Source organism: Notamacropus eugenii, chromosome 1 (assembly GCF_028372415.1).
Source record: "Notamacropus eugenii isolate mMacEug1 chromosome 1, mMacEug1.pri_v2, whole genome shotgun sequence".
Lineage (NCBI taxonomy): Eukaryota > Metazoa > Chordata > Mammalia > Diprotodontia > Macropodidae > Notamacropus > Notamacropus eugenii.
Window position 1 is genome coordinate 426,848,892 of NC_092872.1, and position 23,502 is coordinate 426,872,393.

Sequence of the window (23,502 nt, forward strand, 5' to 3'; positions counted from 1 at the left end):
TGTAATTGAATGAGTGGTTTCTCTGTATACTTATCTTGAATACACAACACAGACGGACAATGAATTGGATGAGGAATTGAACAGAAAGAGAATAGCAGGCCTCATTGCCTTTGGAAATTATAAATTTCTTAATTATAAATTCTAATGACCCTAAGCTTCTCCATAAAACAAAAGACCTTTGTTTTTTAAATGCTAATATATTTCCATTGCAGATATAAGGCTGGAACACCACAGACTCCAAGGAATTAATATTAAGAATCACCCAAAGGGCAATGGAAAGGCACATGGTGAGCATGAGAAGCCTGTAATACAAACAAACAAGGAATTTCAAAAGAGAATTAGGATAAAGGATTTCATCCAAGAAATATAGGATTGAAAAAAGATGGGCTGGCCTTGTGATAGCTGTGAGGGATAATCAATGGACAGCCCATGTGATCCACTGGCATCCTTGAGATGTCAAGAGAAAACAAGGAAGGCCTTTGTGGAACGCCATTGACAAATATACGGGAGGATAAACTTAGTAAGGACCCTGCCCATATCCAAAGCAGTTTTCCAAGATGAACAACCTCTGGAACAACATGGGGAAGAGAAGACAGAAGCTACATCTAAAATTTTGGGGAAAAGATTGACTCTAAGAGTTAAATATTGATTGATAAATATGTAAGTGGGCTCTGTACTACATTTTGTGCTCGTTTTTCTTTATAATAAGAAAGAGTTCCATCTAAAGATTGCTAGTGCTTTTTCCCTGAGATTATCCCCAATTCATCCTGTGTATATCTTGTTTGTACATAAGTGTTTGCGTGTGGTCTCCCTCATTGGACTGTGAGCTCCTGGAAACAGTATCTGCTGTTACCTTTCTTGTATCCCCAGAACTTAGAGAAGTTCCTTGTGCTTCAAAAATGTCTCTTGATTTGACCTGGAGACAGGGGATAGGAAAAATACAATAACATAAAGCTAAAGGGCATCAATACAACATATTTTTAAAGGTTATCAATAAAACATTTTTAATGAAAAAGTAAAAAAAAGAAATAAATTGAGTGAGCTGCTAATTCTGTCATGGGAGAGAGTAACTGCATATATGAGATGACATTCGAGGACATACAAGGCACTATGCTAATTAGGCACTGGGAATACAAAGGCAAAAATGTCTCTGCCCTCAAGAAACTTTCAATTCTATAGTCAAAAAGGAGGAAATAAATATATTGCATTTTCATAAATGGCTATGAAGGCTATAATATGTAACTCGAATTTATATAACATTTTAAACCTCCTTAAAATATATGTAGTTAGTAAGTGTGAGGGTCCTCAAGGCAAGGCAGGGAGAATAGATCTTAGCATCCTGGACAAGAAAATTCCCACCACACTATGATGCTCCCCTGAGAAAAGAGTATCTGTTCATCATCACTTTTTCACCCCAGAGTATCACACATGAGAGTGAAAGTATGGTGTAAGGCAGGGGTAGGGAACCTGTGCCCTGGAGGCCATATGTGGCCCTCTAGGTCCTCAAGTGCAGCCCTTTGACTGAATCCAAACTTCACAGAACTTAGTGAGCAACAAAATATTTTTACTGTGAAGTTTGGATAGAGTCAAAGGACTGCACTTGAAGACCTAGAGGACCTTGTGTGGCCTCCAAGCCACAAGTTCCCCATCCATGGTGTAAGGGAAAGACCAACAGGAGACTGGGGTGCAAATCTCAGCTGTGTGACCATAGCTAAGTCATTTTATTTCTCTTTTATATAGAAGGAATTATATTGGAGCTGCCAGCCTTAAAGGGATATAATGTGGAAAGTACTTTTTAAGGCTTAAAACATTTTTGAAATATTATTATTCATAAGATCATAGATTTAAAACTGGAAAGGACTTTAGAGGTCATCCACTCCACACACACCCCCAATTTTATAGATGAAGAAATAGAGACTGAAATAAAGTGACTTGCCCAGCATAACACAACTAGTAAGTGTTTGAGGAAGGAGCTCAATCAGTCTTCCTGCCTCTAACTCTGTGCCCAACACTCTACCCTCCACTCCACATTTCCATTAACCTCTTTTGGACTCAAGCTTAGGAGCTAAGCTCTTGGCCCATTCTCATTAGAGGAAATCAGTCTCTTTTTCGGTCAAGTTGGGCAACCTCCCATCTCTAGCCTCACTCCATTTTACTTGGCAACACAAGTCTCCCCTAAGAGACTTGTAGAAGACGCGCTGAAGGTGGAACTGAAGTCTTGAAAAGACAGCTATAGAAATTCTGAGATCTTAAGCAATTCTCAACCCAACTCAAAAGGACCTCCAGGAGAAAATACAGCTCACACCAAAGGAAGATAAAAATAGAGGATGATTGTATTTTATCCTTCATTTTTTATTCAAATTTCTCCCCACTCCCGTCCATCCTCCATTAAGGTATCAGTGTTCTTCCTAAACTACAGGACTGAATATATCACCCACTTAATAAACTCCAGTGGCTCCCTATTACCTCCAGGATTGATCATCAGTATCCGCCGTTTCTCCTGCCCTTCTGTTTTAGAGGACTGGAGAGAAGAACAAAAAACTCCCGTAGTGTTCTTTTATAGAGGGCTCAAAATCCCAGATAAAAACAGAAGAAAAAGATAGAAAGCTTAAAGGCAAACAGTCTGTGACTGAAAAGGGCTAAGTCAGTAAGATAATAGCCACAGGAAGGTAAGGGGTGGGAATTTGGGAGGACAGAGAGAGAAAGCAGTGTCTTCAGAAGTCAAAGGTTATACAGGAAAAAATTCAAAAGTAAAATCTCCTGGATCTAGTTATAAATGAGTCTGAAACTGACCAGGTGATTTTGTACACATTTTCACCATCACCCTAAAATTGCTGGATTCTTCACCATTCACGTAAATGTTTATTATTGGGACCAGCATTCTGGATGCCTGTATAGTAACTAGCTGTAAATGTAGCCTAGGCGAGTTCCTTCCTTAGGGTGACCTGTTTTAATGAATAGATAAGAATGGTTTGTAATTAGCGTATCAATTGTGTGTGTGTAGATGGAACTTTTAACTCTATTTCAGGGTTCTTGAAAAGCCATTGGTTCCTGCAAGTCATTTAAATATTCTCCAGAAGCCCCTTTTAGACTGTTAATTTACTCACTGAGTCCTTTCTGTATAGACTGTACAAAAGGTGACGACAGGCCAGCCACTGTCAGAATTATCCCAGAATGGAAGAATCCATAGAGTCACTGGAATTAATGAGGTGTTACTAGGTTGTGCATGAGGTTGCCAGAACGAGAAGAATGTGCTTTGTTTAACAGGGAGGGTGTCATGTAACCACTTGGAAAGGCTGGTCTCAAAGGCATGAGCCCTTGAACCTATGGAAGTATAGAAGGAAAGATTTCAACAGACCAAGATTTGGAGAGTCCAGAGAGTTCATTCCTAGCTTGAGGCAATAATCTGTTAAGACGGGAGAAGGCAGGGCAAGTTTTGGGGAATAAAAAAAATTTATGTGTGTGTGTATGTTTTAATTAATTAACCTATTGTATATTGTTTTGACACAGCAGAGTGCAACAAACTCACAGACAAACCATTCACAAATCACAATGCCTAGAACAGTTAAGAAAAACCACACAAAAAAGAATGAATGCCATCAACAGTACACAACTTGACAAATATATTGTTTCAGAAAACAGGAAAACATTAAGGGAAAGGGAAGGCATGTACTTTCAATTAACTAGTTCAGTACCAGCCTGGATCAGCATAATGGCAATCATTTAACAGTTTCATTTACGGAGTTATAGACAATGCCATTTTGATCTCCTGGTTCTGCTCATTTTTTTCTGTGTGCCTTCATACAAGTCATCCCTATATTTCTCTCAATTGTTTTCTGAATATTTGTGGTTCCTTTTTCCAGGAACATAGAGTGATAATGACAATAATAATAACTGACATTGACATAATAACTTAAAGTTCACAAAACATTTTATGTATAATAGCTCTATGAAGTGAGCAGTACATGTTATTAACTCTATGTTACAGATGAGGAAGCTGTGGCACAATGAAGTCCAGCAATTTGCCCAGGATCATATAGCTAATGTGTCAGAAATGCAATTCTAACACAGTGAGCTCTTCAGCGCCAGGGTCACTGTTCTTTGCGTTGTGCTGTGCTACCTCTCATATGGGTATTAGTATAAAAAGCTGGATTGCCAATGGAGAGAAATTAGAGCCAGATTGTAGAAGGCTTTGAATGCCAAGCTTAGGAGTTTGTATTTTATCCTACAGGTAATGAGGAGACAACTAAGCTATACTTGATTTTGTTTTGGTTTTTGCAAAGGGAAGGGAACCTCATTTGCCTCCTCTGTGTTCACACATTCTTTCCACACTGCCCATCCTCTTCCCCTAATTTAAATGTGGGCACAAAACACTAGAGCTGCAAAAGATGTTAAAGATCATCTCTTTCCCACCCCTTCATCTTATAAATGAAGTCAAGGCTAGGAGAGGCTCCAACAGCCCTCCCTCATGCTATGCTGCAGAGAATTTAGAAATGTACATGGTTTCATGCAACAGAAAAAGATGGAAAGCACAAACCTCAGAAGACCTTTGGAAAATGATGCAGAAGTAGAAAATCCACAGGCAGCCATGGAATTTACTAGGGACTCTGAGCCTAAAAGTCAGGGAAGGTGAAGGGAAGTGAAGTGAAATGGAGTGTCATAGATCTGCAGCACACAGAAGGGGGTACACAGCCTACCAGGGAAAGAAAAGCACAGTTTTAAGGAAGGAACCCCAAAGAGTCCCAAATGTTTGAGTTGGACAGGGATCTTTTCTGTTTCTAATTAGCCCCCAGGGTCATCAGCAAGACCCTTCCTTAGGTCTCCCACTTATCTAGGCTGAAACAGCAAGTTTCCTGTAAACAGTGGAAAGAGCTGTGTCTGCTCAGCCTGCCCCTTCCATGATCTCATCCTCTCCTTGAGGAGCAGATTCCACTGTGTGACGGTTCTTTTAAGAAGGGAGAAACCGAAGGTTACCCATCCACAGGATAGATGAGTAAAAAAATATATATTTTGTTGTTGTCGTCTTTGTCATTCCAAATTATGCTGACCTTTGACCCAGAAAGGAGTTCAAAGCATATAAATAGAGTAATAAGCACTGGCATAAATGTTTTGATAAAATGAAAGGGGGAAAAAATACATATTATAAACACCACCTCCGGGGAAGTGCAATCAGAAAAGTTATTAAACATTCTGTCAAAGGCTTGGCAGTTCCAACTGTCCACCCCACCCGGCATTTCGTTCCTAATAAAGGCAGCGACGTGATATTTGTCGCTCTCAAATGCATAATTTACCAGTCAAAAAAGGCAGAGAGAATACATTGCATTTTCATAAAGGGCTACGGAGTTGTCCAATCTTCCCAAGCTGCAGGAGGACAGGAAGCGGGTGCCATCACGGGGCCTCCTCATGCATTATGAATCGAGAGGCTTTGCAATGCAGAGTGAGGGCTCTCCACTACCCAGTAGACTGCAGGCTGTTAGACTTGGAATCGACCTTAGATGCCATATAATCTAACCTTCTCATTTAATTGGGGAAGGAAGAAACTGAGGCCCAGAAATCAGAAGGCACTTGCTCAACAAGATCACAGAGTGAGTGGCAGAATTAGGGTGCCAACCCAGCCCGGTATGGACTGCTTGCTGTTTCCTGTACACAACACTCTTATCTTCTACCTCTGCCCTTGCACTGTATTGAAGAATCTAGCTGTAACTCTAATTCCTAGGCCTGGAATGCTCTTCCTCCTCACCTTGGTCTCTGGGAATCCCTAGCTCCATTCAAGGCTCATCTCCTACAAGAAGCTTTTCCTGATTTCATCACTTATTAGAGCTTCCACTGGCTTCCCAAAATATTATGCATATATTTTGTATGTGCTTAGATTTATTGATCTGTATCCATATTGTATCTCCCAGAACAATGCAGATTCTTAGGGAGAAGCACTGTTTTCATTTTTATCTTTGCATTCTCGGAACCTCATATAATACCTGGCACATAGTAGGTACTGAATAAATGCTTGTTGAATTAAATTAAATTGAAATTAATTGAATCAAATTGAGTGGAATCAAACTATGACTTCTGCTCCACTGTTATTTTTAATCAGTTCTCACTGTCTCTTATCACCTGATCCATTGAGATACATATGTATGTGTGTATACAAGTATGTATGCAAATATATAACATGTGAATTATGTACAAATGTGTGAGTAAATGTGTATGTGTGAACACACATGTGTATGTACAAATGTGTATATATGCATTGTGTATATGTATGTTGATGTGTACAAATATGTATATATGCATATGTATGTTGTATAAATGTGTATGTAAGCGTATACTGTATTATGTACAAATTCATACCTCTTTACAAGTGTGTATTGTGTACAAATGTGTACATATGTATGTATGTGTGTTGTTATTGTTCAGTCACTTTTCAGTTCGACTCTGTGACCCCATTTGGGGTTTTCATGACAAAGATACTAGAGTGGTTTGCCATTTGCTTCTCCAGTTCATTTTACATATGAGGAAACTGAGGCGAACAGGGGTAAGTGACTTGTCCAGGGTCACACAGCTAATAAGTGTTTGAACTCAGGTCTTCCTGACATCACGCCTGATCTCTATCTACTATGTCACCTAACTGCCCATGTGCATGTATACAAACATGTACATATGCATGTGTTTACATGAGTGTGTATATACATTTGTATGTATAAATATATGTGTGTATACATATGTGGGTGTATTATATATATGTATCTATGTATATATCCCCTGGATCTAGAATTGAAGGGTATGTGCTTTCCAAAGACAAGACCCATTTATACTACTTATTTCCATGAGACTCTTATGGGTAAAGTACTTTGTAAACTGCAAAGCATTGTGGAAATATGGGTTACCACCTGTTAGTATAAAATCAGCTTGCTGGTCTTAATCACCCTGTCCCCATTGTCTTCCTTTTGCAGGCCCAGAAAAGATATGTTGCTTACTGGACCTTTCTTGAGTCCAGTCCTAGGGGCTAGAAGACACCCTGGTGTTCACAAGGAAGTCCATTTCCCTTATTTTACAGATGAAGAAATTGAAGGTCATAGAATGGAAACAACTTTGCCGAGGTCATATAGGAAATCCATAACACCCCCCCGGGAGTTGGACCCAAGTCTTCTAGGCTCCGCATTCAGTGGCCTTTCCATGCTTTATGCCAGCAGCCTTGCCACAGTTCCAATCAACAGTTATTTACTACATCCTAATGGTGGAGGACAACACATAAAAGGTGGGAAAGGTGGGAAGAGAGAAGGTGAGGAGAAGGTTTTGAAATGGTACAGAGGTCTAATTCTGGACAAGATAAAGCTCACCAGAGCTGGGGGACCCAAGTCCCAGGGTGGTGGGGCTGGGTGGAGGATGAGAATGATGGTCAGAGGGTTGGCAACGTAATGTGAAGATCATTCCACAAACACGTATTGAACCTCTACCATGTGCCAGGCACCATGCTGGGTCCTGGTGATACAAAAATGAAAATTAGGTAGCCCTTTTCCACAAGGAGCTTATTAAAATGATTCTCCTGACAGCGCTTAGAATCTGCATGGGCAAAGGGATTGAGAGGCTACTCTGACTGATTGTCATTCACATGAATTTTAAGGCCTGGTCTCTGACTTCTAACTGCAGTTATACACAAAGCTCCGCTTCTGAGCCCTCCACAGAGTCCCCTCTTCTTCCCCCTCCCCAACAGCTGCCCAAGGAGGCCTGCTGCTAACTCACACTGTCAATATGCAAACATAGGCAATTAGTGTTTAATCAATATTTGTATTATTTTAATAAAGATTTCCTTGTATCATGGGTTGCCATGGCCAAAGAAGTCATCACTTACTGGGACTGAGCAGCAGCTCCCTCTTTAGTTAAGCGGGTCCTCAGGCACCACACTCAGGTTGTTATTGAGGCCATAGCTGAAGTCTTTCCAATACAGTTGAAGCTACCATCACCTGGGTTCCATTTAGCATAGCCTTCAAGAATCCAGGAGCACCTGCACACCACAATGAGAAAGTCATTTTTATAGATTTTATAGAGAAACAGGATCCTCCAGGGACCACATCATGTGTCCTACTGGAAGGGGCATGAGCAATTTTTTTATAGGTGACAATCCTAGGGAGAGGCTAGAGACTTAGCCTTGGAATCATGAAGAACTGAGTTCAAGGCTCACCTCTGACTTCTCCTGACTATGTTATCCGGGCAAGAAATCTTACCTCTTCATGCCCACCATCAAACTTTAACTCTATAAATTCCAAAGAAGGTACAGATCTAAATTGGTAGTGGAGTTATCTTACCACAAACTCTCTACAAGGATGACATCACAGACTTGGTCAGAAAGTGTTCTAACCTAACCCAAACTCAAATTTTTATCTTCTACTTGTGACCTTGAACAAGTCAAGCCTTTTAGAGCCTTGGTTAACTCATCTGCAAAATGAGATGGTTGGAATAGATGAACACTAAGATTCCTTCTGGCTCTAATTCATATTATCCTATTGGTTCCATAAGAGCAGGCAGCTAGGCAAAAAAAAAAAAAGAAACAAAAAAAAAAACCCTAAGACCTTGGCAACTGGTCTCTCACTTCCTGGCAAATAGAGGGAAAAAGAAATGGAAACAGTGTCAGATTTTATACTGTTGGGCTCAAATAAATCGCTGCAGATGGTGACTCCACCATGAGATTAAAAGATACTTGTTCTTTGGAAGGAAATCTACGGCAAATCTGGACAGTATACTAAAGCAGAGACATCACTTTGCCAACAAAGACCCATACAATCAAAGCTCTGGTTTTTCCAGTAGCAATGTATGGCTGTGAGATTTGGAGTATAAGAAAGCTAAGTGTGGCAGAAGACATTCATGAATTGTGATGTGGAAAAGACTTTTGAGAGTCCCTTGGACAGCAAGGAGATCAAATCAGTTAATACTTAAAGAAATTAATTCAGGCTATTCACTGGAAGGTCAAATACTGAAACTGAAGTTTAAATACTTTGGCCACATAATAAGAAGACTGGACTCATTGAAAAAGACCCTGATGTTGGGAAAGATTGAAGGCAAAAGGAAAAAGGGATAGCAGAAGATGAGATGGATAGATAGTGTCATGGAAGCAACAAACACGAGCTTGGCCAGACTTCAAAAGATAGTAGAGAATAAAAGGGCCTGGCATGCTATGACTCATGGAGTCATGAAGAGTTGGACATGACTGAATGACTAAGTAGCAACAACTTCTGCCTCCAGAGCAATGCTCTTCCTACTATATCATGCTGCCTGATGATGAAATGCTCCACAAAGCTGTGAGCATCACACTGTAGTGTGCAGATGTCCCCTGGGTTCTCAAAGTCTAGGCACTATTTTTATTACTCTCAAATAGCTTTGATTACAGTCTCAGTGACATACTGAAGTCTGTTGTCCAAAGACCAATCTAGCTAAGAATGGACATCCTTTCTAGGAGGCTAGCCACTAGGTGATGAATTTTTTTATCATGGCAACCTATGAAACAAATAAAAATGGAAAATGGGGGAAAAAATGTAAAAAAACAAAAAAAACCAGCAGGCAGCTAGGTAATACAGTGGATAGTACTGGGCCTGAAGTCAGGAAGACACCTTCCTGAGTTCAGATCTGGCCTCAGACACTTGCTAGCTGTGTGAACCTGAGCAAGTCACTTCACCCTGTTTGTCTCAGTTTCTTCCTCTGTAAAATGATCTGGAGAAGGAAATGGCAAATCACTCTAGTATCCTTGCCAAGAAAACCCCAAATAGGGTCACAAAGAGTCAGATGTGACTGAACAACATCTTTATTTTTTTAAAAAAGTCTTTGTTCTGTGGGATAGCTTTCTGGGCATGGGAAGAAGATAGATACAGAGGGAAATGTGGGTGATGCAAAATAAAAGAATGCAATAACAATCTTTTTTGTTATAAACTTAAGCAATTTCACACAAAAAGAACAGAAGTGATCGTTTCAACTTGCATTCCTCCCCATTGTCTCTTGGTCTTTTCTACTGTACATAAATGAACTTTTGCATACCTATAATCTGCATGAATCAATATTATTTGAGGTTCTGCTCTTATACTAGTCTATGGAGTATGTAGTCTAAAAATGATTATTTTTATACCTTTTTTATTTTTTATTTTTATATTATTTTAATACCACTTCTAAAGAGCATGTTCCATTTACTCCCAAACAACAAAGTCAGCTTTGAAACCAAGCATTCTCAGACCTTGAGATGCAGAACCAATGATGCAGCTCTCAGAGAGAAAGGCACCATCTTGAGGAACAAGTAAATGTTACCAGGCATGCCAAGACTGGAATATCATAAAATGCTAGATTTAGAGCTGGAATCAAGTGTGACACCAACCCCCCTCCTCATTTTACAAAAAGGAAAATAAAAACCCAAAGAAGGTAAGGAATTTCTCTAGGGTCACACACATAATAAGTCAGAATTTGGACCCAGATCTTCTGATTTCAAAGCCAAGGGTCCTTCCACCACATGCGCTGCCCTAACTGCTCAGGTTGCACTCCCAGCCTGAACATGAAAATCTGATTTTGACCAAACTTTCCTGTCTCATAGAAGTAAAGAGTATAAGAGAACAGGGCTAGGCCAAGAAGGACCAGGACTGGTACACACAGGTCCACACATACACACATACTCACACACACATATACAGACATCATTTATCATAGAACATATAGGACAGCTCTCTGTGTGGTTGTCTAATTCCCCCCTACTAGATTTAATGGGGTGGTGCAGGAGTCAAAAACTACTGCCCTCAGGCCATGACGAGGACTGTCCTTTGTTCCTGCCAATCGGTCCATAAACATTTAATAAGTGTTTACTATGGTCCAGGCACTGGTGCTCTCTATGAAAGTAGAAAGATCTAAACTTTCTATTTCCCCATTGCTTAGCACATACAGTATGTTCTTAATAAATTTTTCATGGATGAACGAATCCTTGAACCTCTGTTACCTTCCATGATTTTCAAGATTCTTAAGAAATGAGACATTGCAGAGTTCTGAGAGGCTAGAGAGAAAGGAAAGATGGGGACACATGATATTAGCCTGCAAACTCAGCCAGCTGGATGCCTGGATTCAAACATCCTAACTTTTTACTGATTCCAAAAAGTACAAGTTCATCCTGAGCAGAGCTGGATTTTGGTCCTTCCCTGTGAAAAGGACGTGAAAGTGTCTGCCAGTGCCTTACCCCACAAGCTCATGCGAGCTGCTGTCACCTACCCTGATGAAACTGAGGAAAACATGCCATAAGGCATTTTCTCTCCATGCAAAATTTTGATACTGTCTCTTGCACTCCAAGCTAGGGCCTCTCAAGTTCATTCAGTTCCTCTTGGTTCTTTGTATAATACATAAATAAAATTCTCTTCCCTGTTAATTTGAAGCCCCTCCCACTCCCAAGCCCACATTTGAAAAGTCCCTAGGCCTGGTGTCACAAAGAGAACAGTGTGATGGTACATAAGTACTCTTGGGGCTTCTCCTGAGGTATCTCATTTGATGGGAATTTTTAGCAACACCCACTTATGTACCATAAATATGTATAAAGTTTAATGGCTGCTTGTGTATATGTCTGTATCCCTGTCTCTACTGATGTCTGTATGCATGCACACATACATACCAACACACATGCATTGACAGCCAGACTTGGTTCATCAGAATTCATTTACAAACTTCATTTCTTTAGGATAAAGAAAAAAATCATATTAACATATCAACAGCACATGCATGCTGAGAATATGATTACCCCAGACATCTTAGGATCTCCCCACACACAGGCACCCAAGGATGGATTAACACTATATTTTAAATATGCTCAGTCTCTGTATCTCACTCTCTCCTTCCCCTCCCCCATCTCTTTTCTTTAATTCCTCTAAGCCTGTTTCTCTTGAAATTTCCACCTTGTGGTTGTGTACTGCTGACTTCACATTTGCTGTGGTGTGAACTTCACATCTGTGAATGGATGACAGGGAAGATTAATAACCCTGCTCCCTTCGCCTTGACTGTAGGCCTATCTAATGAATAAAAAAATAAATAAATAAACAGAGCTCGAATCCCCTAAATAGAGACCCGGAGCCAGAGAGAAACCAGCATTTTGCTGAATCCATTCTTTAAGGAAAAAACCCAACCTCTAATGATCTCTGCTTTACATAGTCGGCAGTTTTTGGGGGTGGTGTTTTTTTTGTTGTTGTTTCTTTTCTTTTCTTTTCTTTTTTTTTTTGCTAAACATTTTATGGAAAACAAAAGCTTTCAGGGAGGGGTCACCCCCTCAATCTCCACCAGCCAAAGGCAAGGTGATGGAAAAGCCAGTACCAGGTGTGGACTCTGATTGGCTGCTGGACTGTGTGGAAGAGAATGCAAAGGGGGATGCTGTTTCCTCTGGGATGAGCTCCCACCTCTGACCACACAGGAAGGTTCTAAACAATCCTCCAGGGGGTCCCTCATACATGTACAGTGCCCCAACTTCTCCTCGCAGTCCGTTACTTACCTAGCACAATCAGCTGAAGGGCAGGAGCCTATAAACCTTGGGTAAGAAGTGGAGGTTCTGAGAGTTTGTGCAAGGGGAGATGAATTCCCTCCTCACCTTAGCCTAGGGGCTGTGCTGCAGCTTCCTCAGATGCAGAGGAGCCAGAAGTACCCAGGGCTTCCTGGGCAAAAGCGACAGCTTCAGGGCTACCACAAAGCAGAGTTTAATTGTGACTAGAAGGACATTTTTTCATCTGAGAGCCCTAAGACACTCCAATCTAATTACACAGAAGTTCACAGGCCAAATCTCTGCAACACATCGCGACCCAGACTCTAAATTCAACTTTTAAAAAAATCACTGAAACCAATGGCAAGACTCATAGTTTTCAGGGACCAGGGGAATGTCTGGCTCAGTTTTCAAATTCACCTCTCCCCTCCCCTGTCTCTTAGTCACTGAATCTTTAACAAGACCTATTGTTTCTGCTTGAAGAAGCAGTAGCCTGTGAACATCCGGAGGGGAGGGGAGGGAGAAAGAAAAGTCCCACAGAAATGAAATCAACAATCACCAAGAGCCTGACCCTAAGACTCAAGGTCAAGTCCAGTGGAGGTCAGCAGGGCAATGAGTCTGGCAGTCTCAGCCAAGCCAGGAATTCACGTGAGAAAAACACAGTCTTAGCAGAAGCCATCCATCACCATCTGATCCTGGCCATGAGTGGTTGTGAATGAGCTCTAGATTCAGTTCATCAAACACCAGCCGGGTCCCTCAGCTCTCCTTGCCTTCCAGGATGGAGAAAAGAGAGCGTTTAAATGAAACAGTGATAGCTACCAGCCCTACAAAGAAGAGATTCTGCCCTTTGGTCGTAGCTCAAACCTGGACGTAAAGTGAGGACCCATTGCTTGGGGGACAAGTGAATAAATTGGGGCATAGTAGTAAAATGAAATGTTATTGCCCCAGAGGAAATTAACAAATATGAGGAATGAAATGCGAACGAAATAATGTGAAACTAAAAGGAAGCTAGACACTGAGTAAGGTAATGACTCATCTTGCCCAGAGATGAACTCAGGAAGCTCCTGCTTCATTTTGGTGAAAGGTGGTAAATTAAGGGTACAATCTGTCCAACATAATCACATGTTGGTTGGATGACCTTTGCTATTTTTCCTTTTTACAAAGGAGGGTTCATTTTAGGGAGGAGGGAGTAGAGAGATAGATATCTGGAAATAACTTCAAAGTAGAAACAAAACATATCAATAAAATTTATTTTTAAATGTTTTAAAGAAGGTTCAAAATAGCACCAAGACCAGTTTCCTTCCTCCTTTCTACTTATTTTAATGATGGTAAATCTTGCATCCAAACAACACCCTAATAAAACTCAGGGGTCCCAATTCTAGAAAGCTGAGGTAACCAATCTTCTAAGAGTATGTGACTTCTTTAACTGAACTGCTCCCTCCACTGAGGTAGATAGCAACCCTTTCCACTCCTTAGCAGAGTCTTATGAGTTGCTGTGAACAAAATCATTCATCATCTGTTGGCCAAACTTTCTAATGCTGAGCTTCTCCCTCCTCTAGCTGATTCTCAGGTGACAGATCTGTGGGCTTTCACTAAGGCCAGACACAAAACATTCCCAGCTTGTTAAGAGGAGCATCAAGGGCCAGAGGAAAGTGTAATGGGTTCTGAATTAATCCCAGCTTCACTCCACCCTATCTTATGACCTTAGGCAAGTCACTTGATCTCTGGTGGCTTCAGTCCCTTTTCTATAAAAATGACAGTTGGAGTAGGTGACTTCCAGGGCCCCTTCCTGCTCTACATCTATGGTCTTAGGATAGGACCCACATGATAAAGTGTTAGGGTTTAGCCTCGAGAACCCAAGGTCATGTTGGTGCTACAATGAGACCCATAAGGGAGATTTGAATGGAGAGCTCTTCTAAATGAATAATAAGAGTAGTTTAAGCCCCTCAGCACCTTCCCTTCTTTTGCGGTCTCTCTGCTTCAGTTTATACCTCTACCAGCTGTCATGTCCCCATTGCAACCCCAACCTAGACCTGCTCTCCCCCTCCAGACCTGAGGCAGCTAGGTGGTATCATGAATGGAAAGACCATTGGGTTTAGAGTCAGGAAGACTTAAATCCTGCCTCAGACATGTAGGAAAGTCATTTAATACCTTTGTATTAAAGGTATTTTCTCACCTGTAAAAAAGAGGAGGTTGGTTTGATAGTCTCTGTGGTTTTTAAATCTTTGATCCTATGAGCCTTTCCCTGGAATAAAGGGTTAAACCTTGTCCCTTTCCTTCAGATAGAATCCAGGAGTTCAACTCACTTCTCTTTCTCCATCTGATGTTCTCTTCAGCCTTCTTAGCCTCTGAGCAATACGGGGGTAGAGTTAGGGGAGGTTTAAGGGAAGGATTTTGCTTATTTTTCTGTTGTCTCTGACTCTCCACGACCCCATTTGAGGTTTTTTGCAAAGATACTGGAGTGGTTTTCCTTTTCTTTCTCCAGCTCATTTCACAGATGAGAAAACTGAGGCAAATATGGTTAACTGATCTGAATTCATCCTGCCTCCAGACCCAACACTCTATCCACTGCACCTCCTAGCTGCCCTGGTGGAAGGATAAAATAATAATTATTATCATTATCATTATTATAGCTAGCATTTACATAGCACTTTTAGGTTTGCAAAAAGCTCTACATGTTGTCTCATTTGTCTTTACAACAATATGATGAGAAAAGTACTATAGTTATCATTTTACAGATAAAGAACTGAGGCTGACAGAGGTTACACAACTTGTAAGCGCCTGAGGCAGGATTTGATCCCAGGTCTTCTGGATGCCAAGTCCAGAACTCTATCCACTCCTTTTAAACTGCCCTGACAAGAAATATCAATGGATGAAATGGATATGCTAACCCCTAATCTATGCTTTTCTGTCTGAGGGAATACCATGCTTTAACCATGAAGGCATGACTTTAATGGAGATCTTACAGAAGGCCAAGATCAGATATAATCAATGAATTAGGTCTCCACTCCCACCCTGCCACTGGTCTTCCCTCTGGTTGAAACTATGGAAACGAAGAATTTTTGTTTCCTTGGGGTTACATACCATATGATATTGGGGAGAAGCCTTGAACCATGTCCATCATGCTCTGGGAAGAGGGGAAGAGAGGATTTCCTCACAGCAAAGACCCAAAGACCTCAGCTAATCTTAAAATAACCCAGTTCACCATATATGTGCACACATGTGCCAACTTGCACTTGTGTGTGCATCTATCCCCCTCCCATATCTTCCCTTGCTCCAAATGACTCCTTGACATCCTCTGGACATACCCTGGACTTTCCCATTTTGGTTCCTTGATTCACACAGTTCCCTATGCTTTGATTCCTCATCTTGTCTTCTAGAGTCTTCTCAGAATCCTTCCCAGATAATAGAGTTTAGAGCTAGGAGGAGCCTTAGAAATCATTCTAGCCCAATATCTTCATTTTACGGATGAGGAGACAGAAGCCCACAGAGGGGAAAGGATTTTCCCAAAGTCCAACATTAGGGCTCTTCCAAATCAGGGCTCTTCCATACTGCCTGTCTTTATACTCTATTGGTTCTCAGCATCCATATCTCATCTCCCATAAGAGAATGGAAACTCCTAGAAAAGGATGTCTTATTGGAATTAGAGCTGAAGAGCCCTTGAAGGTCATCTAGTTTAAATCTCGGGATTTTAAATAGGTGATACCACAGTGCACAGAGCACTTGGCCTAGAATCAAGAAGACAACTTCCTGAATTCAAATCCAGCCTCAGACACTGACTATGTATGTGACCCTGGGCAAGTCAGCTAACTCTGTTTCCTTCAGTTTCCTCATCTGTAAAATGAGCTGGAGAAGGAAATGGTGGATCATTCTAGTATCTTTGCCAAGAAAATCCCAAGTGGGGTCACAAATAGTCAGACAAGACTGAAAAACAACTGAACAAGACAGCTACAATTTAAATCCCTCATTTTACAAATAAGGAAACTTTGGACCGGGGAGGCAGAAGTAACTTGCCCAAGATCATCATTATTCATTTTTGTAAATTCCCCCTGTTCTAAGCACAGAGGTTGGGGTGGAGTAGGAATTCAATAACTTTGTTGAATAAACATACATATCTGTGTATTTATAGTTTCATGTGTACATACACATATACTGTGTGGCATACACACTTTGTACATGTACGCATCAATGTGGCGTGTACATGCTTGCCTATAAGCGTGCTGTATTTCCATGAACAAGTATGCATTTGTACACATCTGGCTTGTACTGACTAGAGGTGACTTAAGAAAGCACAACCTGGAAAGGCAAGCTCTGTTTGTTTCACAGGCAGAAATATTATTCCAACCTTTCCCTGCACTTAGCCAGCCCCTAAAGGCACCTCTTAGAAGACTTTGAACTTGCCCTGTGTTAATTCTCAGCAATGAATCAGATCTGTTCACCATGTCCTCAAAGTCAGGATTGGGATTTCTCAAAAAAAAAAAAAAACACCCTGGGTGGGGCATCTCCCTTCCTGGCAGATCAGCCTCCTTTCCTCTTTAGCATAGAGCACCTTTATGGCACTCACATCCTCCAGACTTAACCATCACAAAAACCCACATTCTACCGGTCACCTCCCAGAGAGACAGAAGGCTGGAATGAGCAGTAGATGAGAGTAGGCAGCATAGCTCCTCACTCCTGTCTCTAGATCAAGATGGAGTCAAAGACAAGGTGACACCACTCCCTACCCTACAGAATCCTGTCATTCCCTGTAGTACCTGAGAGACTTCTCCTGCATCCTACCCCTGCACTCCTCAGGACAGGAGCCCAGAGGAACAGACAATTTGCCTCACATCCATTCATATCAATAAGCCTATGTACCTTCAAACAGCTCTTATCTTGATGCCAAGTGGTCTGGGATATCATTTGTTTCTTATTTTATTCATTTCTATATCCCACCAATGATTTTTTTCCTTCTGATAGATGTTGCTTGGGAACAAAACTCCTCCTTCAAGAAAAACTGATCTAGAAGATACCTCCTCCCAGCCCAATACACACACTGCTACCTATTTGAGGCTTTTATTCTGGAAGCAATCATCTCTCCTCCCCTCTTGCAGCATGGCCTGCCCCCTATCCTGGCACCTCCTCTGTGAGAAGTGCCTGAGTGTTTGCCCAGTGTCTGCTGCATCGTATCACCATTCGTCCTATCTGCCAAGCCCTCCCTAACATGGAGACACAGTGTTGGGAGAGCTGGAAGTTCTGACCAACAATGCAGCCCACTCCTCAATACCACCCTACACCTATGAATAGGCCCCATCAATCTGACACACCCTTGATTTATTACAAGAAAAAACTCCATCTACTTATCTCTGGCTCCACTGATGCCTTGGAGCAAATGCCACTACCTGGACAAGGTTTTTGCCATTTCATGGCATCACTGGGTCATCAAGGAAGAGCTGGAGGGGGACCTCAAAGGACACCAACTCCAACTCTCTCATTTTACAACTGAGGAAAGTGAGGTCCAGGGAGGCTGTGTCTTTCCCCCAAATCATATAAGTAGTCATTGTGAGAGGGAGGACTTAAACCCATGTCTTCCACCTCCAGAGCCAGTGAATGCTCATTCTGCTTCACCAAATGGCTATCACCAGTTATTACAGCTCCTCCTCCCCTTCTCAAATGAATCTGTATTTCTTTTGTATACATTTTGAGGTTACTTATATGTGTGTGTGTTATTTCCCTTCTCTTTTATTACAGGGACTGCTTCATTTTTTTAGTAAAGCTCTGAACTTGGAGTCACAAAGATCTGAATTCAAATTTAGTCTCAGAAATATAAAATCTTTGTTATCCTGGCTGGGCAAATCATTTAACTTTACTGTGCCTACTTTCTTTATCTGTAAAAAGAGGGAGGGGCATTAGATTCAAAAAGCTTGAAGATTCCTTCTGGCTCTAAATCTATGATCAGACGATTATTGTCTTGAATCAACTTGTAAAGGGGCTTTTTCCCTACAAAGAAAGCTGCCCTTTCAGCAACCACTTAGATGCTTCGCCTTTGGGCTGTGTCCACCTGGCATCAACCACCTAGATAACAACTGAAAATATAAGCCAGTTATCTATTTCCAAACACCCAGATATTTGTGTCTTATGGACACAGAGTTGTGGCTGGATCTACATGCTTGGGTCCTGTGAACAAAGGCACATCTTCTCAAAGAAAGAAGCCTCTCCAGAGAAAATAATGAGCACCCCTTCCTCCAGGGGGCCAATTTGATTCTGTAAAGGAAAAAGATTTCTGTCTCTGAAGTTTCTCTTCTATACTGAGGGAATGCGTTTTTTGGGGGGGAACAGAAAGTAAAGAAAGCAAATCTTGTTTTGCAGCAAACATGACCAATCCCTGGGTCTTTAAATCACAAGATCTACTTTTGGAGGTAGATGAAAGAACATCTTTACCCCAGAGCTTTAGAGTGATAGGGCTCAAGGTTCAGACAGCCTCAACATGGACAGGATTAATGTCCCGCTGTTGCTCCTCACTCAAACCAAGTAAGTACAGGTTGTTTATTATTACTGTCATTGATGATGATGATTTACAGTAGTAATCCTTACTTAGAAAAGCCAATGGATTTTTGAGCCATTCTTATCCATGCTTTCTGAAGATGCCTCCAAAGAGGATCTATCCAACAAGGTATTGTCCTCCCTCAGTTTTGTGATGCGATGGATATTGGAACAATGCTCCAAGATTGACCCTGGATAATATCTTTTACCCAACTTCTCACTTGTACAACAGCCTTGATAAGATGTTGCGCCCTTCTTATGCCCACTATTCATCTTTCAGTCTTCACTTTTATCTTATACATCATAAGTGCTTAACACATGGAGTGAATTTGCTCAGCCAGAGAAATTCAGGAAACTACCTACTAAGGCAAGGAGAGGCTTTAAGTTAAATCAGAGAAGCAAGAATACAAACTGTGGATCAGAGATTTAGTGCTAGAAACAACCTTAGAATTCAGTTCCCTCATTTTACAGAGGAAGATATGAAAGCTGAGAGGGAGGTAGAGATACGCAAGATCACAGAGTAGTAAGTGGCAGAGTCAGGATCTGAATCCATGTTCTCTGATACCAAATCCAAGACCCTTTACATTCTAACACACAAATCTTGGGACCCTGCAAAATAGATAGAGAATCTAGCAAGCAGTGTTTCAATTTGTTTCCAGGATCCACCCTAACAGGAGGGAAAACTTCTTGCCCAAGCCCAGTCAGCATCAGTCCCTGTCCTAAAACATGTGTGTCCATGCTAAATTGGAATGACTGGTAATGAAAGAAGAGGATGAGTTTGTGAAGTGTGATCAGGATCCAAAATGCTGAATTCACTGTAGCCAGATTCCATATGGAATGGAGTGCTGTGGCCTCTTCTATCTCTGGTATCCAAATAGCGGGCTCAGAAATATGTGGTCCCAGGTCATGTCAAGTCATGTCTTTGGGCCAGGTCAGAGGAGGAGACATGACTCATTGGGAGTTCTCTCTCTAATCCATCCTAATTAATGTTCCAGGTCAATCAATCAGTATTTATTGCCTACTATGTGCTAGACACTCTGCTGGGGATACAAAGACAAAAATGGAACAATTCTTACATTCAGGGAGCTTACCATTCTATCCCAATACACAAATCACATCATTCCTCTACTTCATAAACTTTATCAGTCCAACATTTCCTACTCAAGAAAGTAAAAGATGGGCATTTAAGGTCCTCTACAACATGTCTCCCTTTCATGTAATTTATATAAACTGAATTATTCTCAATCCCTCATTCTCATACTGTCATCTCCTACCTCCATGATTCAGCTAGCATTGTCTCCTATTCCTGGAATGGACTCCCCCATGTTCCACCTCTGACAGCTGAAGTAACTCACATGTTTCCCCTTATTAGATAGTAAAGTTTTTGGAAAGCAAGACCTCTATTCTGTCTATTTGCATATCCCTAGTACTTAGCACAGGCCTTACACATAGTAGGTGCTTAATTTATTTAATGAATACATTAAATGTAATGAATTATAGGACATTTCATCTCTTGCCACCATGCTTCTCGAAAGGCTGTGTCTCATGCCTATAACACACTCACCCCACCACCCCATCCTCTTAGAATCCGTAACTTCCTTCACAGCACAAGCCATTTGCTACTTTTTATACAAGTACTTTCCTGATTTCCCTCAGTTGTAGTGCTCTCTCCTTCTTGAAATTAATGTTACTTGGTATATTCTTCATGTTTACCTAGCTATTTAGATCATGTAATCCTTCAAATAGATGATGATCTCCTTGAGGGCAGGGAGTATTTCATTTTTGGTTTTGTACTTCCAGCACCTCAGACAGAGCCCAGCACATACTAAGTGTTTAAAATTTTGTTGTTGAATTTAATAGGAGAAAAGACACAATCAAAAATGCCTAAGATGACAGGAATACTTCATCTTACAAAAGTGGTACTCCACTTTTCTTTTTCTCCTGCCACTTTCTTGCCTACTGGGGTCATTCCTTCTGTGACTTTGGATGTGGATACGGGGAGCTTGATCAGGAAGCAGAAGACATAATGTAGTAGGCACAGTATGAGCTTAGTAGCTTTCTCTTTCTCTCTCTCTCTCTCTCTCTCTCTCTCTCTCTCTCTCTCTCTCTCTCTCTCTCTCTCTCCCCTCTCTCTCCCTCTGTCTCACTCCCCTCAGTCCCTCTCTCTTCTCTCTGTCTTTTTCTCTCTGTATCTCTCTGTCCCTCTCTCTCCCCAGTTCTCCACTAAGCCTCTGTCTTTCTGTCATGCCTCTTTCCATCCTCAGTCTCTCTCTCTCCCTCCCTCTCTCCCTCTTTCTCTCTCCCCTCAGTCCCTCTCTCTCTTCTCTTTGTCTCTCTGTCTCTGCCCCACCCCCATCTCTCTCTGTCTCTCTTAGTCTCTCTATCTCTCATTCTCAGTATCTCTTTCAATCTCTACTTTGTGTCTCTATCCCTTTGCTCTATCTGTCTCTCTGTCTACCTGTCTGCCAGTTTCTCTGTCTCTCTGTCTGCCTCTCTCTTTTTCTTTTTCACTCCCCCTCCACATTGGTCTGTGTTCCTATTACTCTCTAGCCATCCCTAGCCAACCTACAGAATGCTGAGACAGAGAGAGAGAGTAGCATGTTCTTTTCCCATCTGCTGTGTCCAGGGCCAACAGTATTCTCTGGGCCTGACTTGTCCCAGTCATCTGAGCTAGGTTTCGGTCTAAGACAACAGCATTTTTCTTCTAATTAAAAAGAAAGGAAGACAAAGAGGAAAAGAGAAGCTGTTTTTAATGATCTCATGAAAAGACCTTTTTTCAAAAGATAATTTTGCTTTCAAATACTAAGAAAACTGTAATTAAAAGATGTTGCATAAATGTTCCTGAAGTTAGCATTAGGGAAAATGTTTTCTTTTCATTATATTAGCCCAGGTTTTGATGTGAAAAAAATCAGGGTTTGGTTTGTGAGTATTTTGTTATAACCTATATCACAGGGTGGTTGTAAGGATCAAATGAGATTATATTTGTAAAGCACATAACACAGTACCTGGCAAACAGTAGGCACTTAATAAATTATTGTTTTGTTAGGCAGAACTGGAGGATATAGAGAAGTGAGATCTTGAAGTCAGGATGCCTGGGGATGCTAAACAAATCACTTAACCTCTCTGAACTTCCAGCTCCTTATCTATGAAATGGAGCTAATAGTCCTTGGACCAGCTACCTGATTCACAGTGTTCCAAGAGAAAGATTTTGTAAACCTTGAAGTGTTACAGAAATGAGAGCAGGGGTTATTATTACAACGAGTATAATTATGATTATTCATATTTTTTCTATGACGTTCAGATAGAAACATTGCTAGAACAAGTCACTGTCCTGTTATTTTCCTTTACTATCATTTTCATCATCATCATCGTTGCAGTCATTGTTAGCCCTGGTAGCAACAACATTATTATTAGAGTAAACCCTATCAATGGCCATCTGTGGACTCTGGTGTTTGTAAAAAGAATTTCACTGAACAATAAAACAATCCCAAGCAAAGAAAACTACCCTCAATAAATAATTGATTGGGGGTCGGAGGGGTGGGAGATGAGGGCTTTAACATATTGATTATCAAGGCTCAGAGAGGATAGGGAAAGAAACTATATATCCACTCTGGAAATAGCCAAAAAATATTCCTACTCCCTCTTCCCCCATCTCAGCAGTAGCCACAGTCTCATATAAAAATATAGGCCAATTTAAAAATATTAAAATCAAAAGAGATTATAGCTTTGAAACATGAACTAAAATGATCTGACACCATCTAAAAGCTAATTCAAATCAAGAGGCCCTAATAGATATTTAATTGATGTAATAATATTCTTTCATGATTGTTAATAAATAAAAATGTATAAATAAAAACATCTCCTCTGTTTAATGACTATTTAATAGCTATCTGTGGCATAGCTGTTAATCCCTAATAAATATGTGTTTAATAATCAATTGGAATGCATTTATGTGATGATTGTCATTAAATCAGAATTAAATGCCAGTCGCAGATAGTCTACTTATATCAGAATGAAACTGACAGCAAAGAAGTGCAGATTGTATACAGCCCTTTGTAACATGAGACAGATCTTTACAAGCTCGATCAAGGGACTCCAGACCTTGGCAAAGAACAATGACGTTAGATTCTAAAAGTCCGTTTTAAAAAAAAAAAAAAGCAAAGTTAGGCTTCTTTACTATTGTTCTGTCCCTCATGACTTCTGTTCCCTTTCTTTTTTCTTTTTCTAATTGACAAGCACTCAATCTTCCTTGGAGAAAACTGCTTACCCCTATGGCAGTTAGTACCACCAAATCTTTGCTCCTTTCATAGGAATCACTGACTCTTTTGAGAGTTGGGAGGGACCTCAGACACTAAACAAAACAACCCATCCTAGAGAATGGATGCTCTCTATCATCTCCTGAGACAGAAGTGGGGAACCTGTGACCTTGAGTCCACATGTGGCCCTCTAGGTTCTCAAGTGTGGCCTTAATTGGATTCAAAGAGCTACACTTAAGGACCTAGAGG